Below are 6,000 nucleotides of genomic sequence, written 5' to 3'. Positions count from 1 at the left end.
CTCAAAGAACTCGCAGTGGAGCATCCTGTTCGCCCCTCAGCGATGGCACTGACCCGGCCACAGTGGCCCTCACTTCACCAGCAGGAATGCCGTGACGAGAGGGAAGACAGCAATAGTGTAGGTCAAACCGGTACGCTGGGCGTTTTTGCACAACATTTGGGAGAGGCATTTGCTTCATGTGTGGACGAGCAGCGGACAACCACACAGGCTCATATTACACACTCCATTACAGCCCAGCAGCACAAAGCTTAAGCTGGATTTCCCCCTGGCTCTCGCACCTACGGCACCAAAAGCTTTTCCACGCTGAGGACTGTCACTAAAACCTGCTGTAGGTGGAAGCAACCTGAAACTCTAGTGGTATTTGGGTAGGAAATAAGAATCAAACTTGAGAAGGAGATATTTTAAGCAGAATTGGCTCTGACTGTGTTTCATTCCTGAAGGTTCACTCCCGTTGAGGCTCCAGGCCGAGGCTGGTTGTATAAGGCGGATGCCCAAGGAGGCTGCTGGGGGATGTGAAGTTGGGTACCAGGTCAGACCTGTGTCATTTCAAAGTCGTTGCCGCTCAGCACCGCCTGCCGTGTCGCCATGGCAACGCCCGCCCGCGCGGCACGGCTGGCTGCTTCCGCTGCCACTCAGGCAAGCGGGCGGGGCGGGGGAGACGCTCTATCCCTCCTTTCGCTAGTCCCGCAGCCGCGCCTTATCCTGGGAAGCGGCCTAGACCATAGAGTCGCCCTGAAGGTAGGTAGGCAGGCGCGTAGCCGCGGTGGCGTGTGGGATGCAGGAGGGCTCCGACGCGGGAGGTGTTGTGTCGCGGCCGGAGGCTCAGGTAAGCGCTGGCGGGCCGGACCGGGCCGCACCCCGCGGCCGGCAGGTGAGCGCCTCCGCCCCGCACACCGCTCCCCCTGCCCGGTATCCGCGCCCCGCAGCGGGCCCTGCCCTGTCGCCAGCGAGGCAGCACTGCGGGCCCGGCCCGCTCCCCGGAGCTCCATGCATGGGCCCAGTGTTCTGGCTCCGGCCTCCTTCTCTGCCTGGGCGAGGATTTTGAAGCTGATGTATGAAGAGAGGGGACGCGTATCGGGGCAGAACCTCCGAAGCCCCGCAGTCGGGCCGCGGGCTGTTTTAGGCACGCGTTTATTTGTTTTTAAAGCAAGGCCCGCGTTCCTGAGGGATGCGGGCAAGGCCCCTGTGCTGCCGGGGTCTGCCCGGCGTCGTGTAGCCGGAGATACGGGGCGAGGATGGGGCAGGAAGTTCTGTCTCCATGGGACATTCCTCGGATGTTTCTGCAATTGCCACACGAAGCCGGGGATGCTGTGGGGAAGCGGGACGGCACAGACCTGGTCTGGCAACAGGCAGAACGAGTGCTTTACCCCCCCCTTTTAAAAACATATTTTTTAGGTCATAAATTATTTTTCACATGTAGGTTAGAGACCGCGTGGTATCATGGGACATAAGCATGATTTCGGAGTGATTTAAAAGACTAAATTATCACTGTTTGATATGCAATACCAGTATATATACAATTATAATTAATCTCTGTGGGTGTGAGGCAGAGCTGCCTATTTTCTCATGAGTGGTCATGGCTCCTGTGTTTAGCTTTTCAATTTAATAAAAGCCTCTACTTTTCACATTTACAGGACAGGTTTAGCAGTATTTTTCTCTGATACAGCAACACTGAGAACATACTGTCAAAAATTGCTTGTGGAGGAACTGCATAATCACTAAAACTTACTGTGAACGGTATCACTGCCTTCTTTGTGCTTTTCAAGTGACTATTAATTGAAATAATAATGAAAAACTTGTCTAGAGTAATATATTAACATTGAAATGGAACCTTAAATAAAATGTTTAGGATTAGGGATTCATTCATTCCTTTTTCTAGGTCTTTTCCTTTTAAGAACAGTGCTCATACAAGATTTCTCTCTCTTACGTGCTTACTCCTTGCCTCGCATATGTGCTGCCAAGACACAGAAGGGCTTTTCAAGACCTAAAAATGTGACTCGTTTTGATGAGCAGCAATGCATTCTCAGGAATAACCTGTATTGTGTATCATTGGTTCAAACACATGATCAAAACTAAGTCTGTAAAACTCAGAACACTGAATACTGACTCCAAGACACTGCAGTGGTGTGCACTTGGCTTGGTCTACCTGCAGGGGCCACAGCTGATTTGGCTGTTGTTGCATTTACTGTTAAATTCTCTGGAAGTGAGAGTCATTTTCCTGAAGAGTAATGCAGAAAAGTATTCAGTTGTTAATGTGTAAAAGGGCCTTCCTCCAATTGGTGACGTGTTTCTAATGAGGGAAATGGAATCACCTGGGGCTGGTGATAGAGAGGGAGTGATGCTTCTCCCTGGGAGCAGGATTCCAGGCATGGAGCTGAGGACGTGCTGCTGACAAAGCGTGACACACGGAACAGGCTCTGCTGCACCCACTTCTGTTAGATAGAATTGGGTGATTCATGCAGCTTTGATAGCATAAGTTACACAAAAAAAAAAAAAAGGAGGTGAATTGCTTTGTATTTGAATACCCCTATATTCAGTTTGAAATACAGTGAGAACGTTTTTTAATTTTCATATAACTTAATTGTTTCTTTGCATGCCAGATGATTGGAAAAGTTCTAAATCTTTGTTTGTTTGTTTATATGCCTTAGTACTTGACTCTGACATGTCTCTGTGGGGTTTTGTAGTTCTTTTAATTGGTATTTTACTGAGATACTCTTGGTGTTTGTCTGCTTCAAGTTTGAAATAGTGACTCAAGAATGCTGGTGGTGTTGAGACCGTTTCCAGCACTTAGAAACCTACTTAAGTCTTTTCTGCTTTCTATGATTCCTTGTTAGACTATTAAATATTTTTTTTAAAGTGTCAAGAGTTATATAATCTTAGATGGAAAGAAAGAGGCCTCATTTGATACATCAGGAGGGCTATTCTGCCTGTAAAGAAGATTGTTAAGGTCACTCTAAAGCAATTATTTTAAAATGTTGTTTAATATCCTTATATGGAAACACTCTGTACATTTTTCATAGCGTTTTCTTTGTGCTAGTTCCTATTAAGAAGCTCCCAGACCGCCTGTTCCTTAAGAGTTTACTTCTTGCATCCTGACAGGAACAAAGGAAATGACCCATTTTCCTTCCCCTCTCTTTCTCTCTCACTGGAACACTTTTCTTAGCAGAAGGCCGAGGGATGGCACGTTTCAGGCCTCTGTATTTGTAGAGGAGGCAGCTGTAACTGAATTTAGTGGTAATCAGTTCTCGTTGCCAAACAGCACGTCATTTTAGGATAAGAATTTGTTGGGATTTGAAATGAAACTTAATTACATTACCCACTGTTCAAAAAACTGATTTGAACGCAACTAAGCTGTAGTATAGTGTCCCCTTTTTTCTGCTAGGCCTGCTAAATGGGGCCTACAGTTATTTACAAATAAAAGTTTCACTGCTTTTTGCAAGTTAATGCAACTGTATCTTAGCTATTACTTTCTCTCTGAAGTAGTTTGCATGTCCTGCTTTGCTCATCTTATAATGATTGAAACAGTTCTTTGAAAATCTAAAGCATGCAGAACAGCTGTGTGCTTGCTCTGTTTTGACTTGTTTTTTAAAATGTCATTATGAACAATTGATACAAATTTCCAGATGTGGGGCTATCTAGAGTGTTCTCAGACACTCAACTTCACATTGTTTTAGTGTTTGACTCAGTTGTATGGAGACAGATTTCAGCAGTCACTGATGTGTGTTCTGGTCCATTGACAGGTTATCACTTGTAAGCAATGCTGCAAGCGCTGTGGTTATTTGATGCTGTAAGAAGATGTAACATACGATATTTTGCTAATGCTAAGGTTTTGAATTGTAATGGTATGGTAAAGCTTTCAGAAGGCAGCTCATGGTCATCTGGGGAGGCTGATTGAATTTTCTAGGCAACCTCACGAGGGCAGCATTACGAATTGCAAAATGTATTGAGGTTGAATGATGATTCATTTGAACCTCTGTGCCTTAGTTACATGTTGTGGAACAGTAGTTTTATCTGTATTTTTTTCCCCAGCTAACTTTTAGTTAGAATATTTATATTCTAACAAAATATGGTGGGAGATATCTAATTGGATGCTTGTTGCACACAGACATTTAAGCTTATGCTGCAGTCATGATGTGATCAGAGCAACTGTCCTACAGCTTTGGCTACAGCACCTCTTTGGTCAGATTATGACACAAGGTGAATGTGGTTTTCCCAGTAGGAAACAGGCTTTGTAAGTTATGTTTGTGGAGTAATTTATTGTAAATTTAATTTTTGATGAGATGACAGTAATTTTGGAGCCAGATGAGTCATAATCAGTTGACAGCTTTGACTCTTCAGCTTGTTAATCTAGTAGCTTGGATAATGGTACAATGGATGTGACTGTGCTGTCAGTTTAAAGCAGAAGTAATTAGAGAATTTGCCATACGTATTTAATTGTTAATTGTTCCCACTTTTCACCTTTAACTGTAGGCAGCTGCTCTGTGTGGCTTCTCATCTGGCATTACTGTGACAAACAGGCCAGAAAGTCTATGTTAGTGTTCAGACAGTGACTATTTACAAGTTCTTCTAAACTTCTGAATTATGTTACTGATTTTATAGAGGAAGGTGACAACAGAGATTTCCAAACACAGGAGCAAGATGTGAACAGAGCAATGAGTTACATCTGCCCTTGAGGCTGTGACTCTGTAGGGATCTGCGATGCTGGCTGGAGGCTGGAAAGAGCCCTTGCAAATTGGTCAAAGAAAAATAAGCTTTGTTTTTTCAAAACCATTCTTAAAGGATGTTTTCCAGGCTGTGTTGAGGAATAGCCAATTAGAGGCTGTCAGAAGATGATTAGGATCAGGACCTCCCTATTTTGCAGTTGATGGGTGTATTAGGCTTTCATTAGCAAGCAAATGAGCTGGGTATGGGGGAAAAGCAGCTGGAGAAAACACAACTTCTCTTGCTTACGGGGTGGCTGGTGTCTGCACAGCTGCCAGGATTTGGAATGGCAAATGAAATGCCGTGTGAGCTGAAGACAAGTTTTCTTTAAAACTCCAAGTTGCGATTAAGCCAACTTCAGCTTTAGTCCAAAGCTCAGTGTATCAGTGCTAGGATGTGACTGTCGAGCTGCCAGTGTCAGCGACTGGCCTGTCTCTTGCCAGCGGGACTCCTGCTCCTGACAGGAAAGCGTTTCTGTGGAACACAGGTGCCCGGGGAGGTCACTTCCCCGGCCCAGGCCAAGGGCTGCGCTCACAACAGCCCGGGCTGTGAAGTGGGGAACTTCTGCGTTTCCTGCCGGAGCTCTGCGACCGCTCAAAATAAAAGGGCCTCGCTATTGCTGTGATAACTAATCTATAGCACAGCTAACATCCTTGAGAAGAAGATAAGGGCTTGCCAAAGCCCAGCTGTTCTGGGTGTCCAACACTAAAGAACAAATCTGTTTGATAGTCCTTCAGATCAGGGTGGATGTTTGTGTCCAGTGTGGGTTAGCCAAGTGCCAAGGTTCTGCAGTGTTCCTATTCGACAGGACTTTGAAGTGACTGAAAATGTTATAACCTTTACTTGGAAATCCCGTAAGTGTCCTGTTCTCGTGTGAATTTTTTGTATGCGATCATAATTCTCAAATACAATTTTTTGGAAAACACCTGTTTGTAAACCCTCTTAAAGAAACATGTAGTTCATAAGTGGGAAGGGTGACAATGGAAGGAAAGGGACCTCCTTATGCTGTTCTACATAGGGGATTGGGAACAGAATATTTGAATTTCAGGTTGTTAGCTAATTACAGAGTCATAACTTAAAAGAAAAATCACATCAGGAGTGCCATATATATCTCTATCAGCATTACCTTTCAGTAGATATTTTTCCCTTGAAGACAGGATGTATAAGAGATCTTTAGGGATATTGAATTTTACTATTTTAAATTTTAAAGGAATCTTTCTATTTTAAAACATTTAAGATTTTGAAAGTCTGTGCAATTTCTGTGGAATAGATTCACGGAAGCCACCATTTTGTTGATGG

General features: G+C 44.5%; 1 protein-coding gene across 2 annotated transcripts in view; it reads left to right on the top strand.

Moving 5' to 3' along the window:
* Window positions 1-645: 645 nt before the first annotated feature.
* Window positions 646-6,000, top strand: part of LOC136109061 (septin-2) — a 28,400-nt gene continuing 23,045 nt past the window's right edge. Inside the window, exon 1 of one of the 2 annotated variants that reach the window (XM_065851429.2) lies at window positions 646-738. The gene's annotated coding sequence lies outside the window, so the exon portion shown is untranslated. Of the gene's footprint in view, window positions 827-6,000 lie in introns of both variants that reach the window. The other variant, XM_065851428.2, reaches the window with a different exon arrangement.

Source organism: Patagioenas fasciata, chromosome 17, assembly GCF_037038585.1.
Source record: "Patagioenas fasciata isolate bPatFas1 chromosome 17, bPatFas1.hap1, whole genome shotgun sequence".
Classification (NCBI taxonomy): domain Eukaryota; kingdom Metazoa; phylum Chordata; class Aves; order Columbiformes; family Columbidae; genus Patagioenas; species Patagioenas fasciata.
Note: the sequence above shows the minus strand (reverse complement) of the source record. Positions and strands in the feature narration are given on the sequence as shown.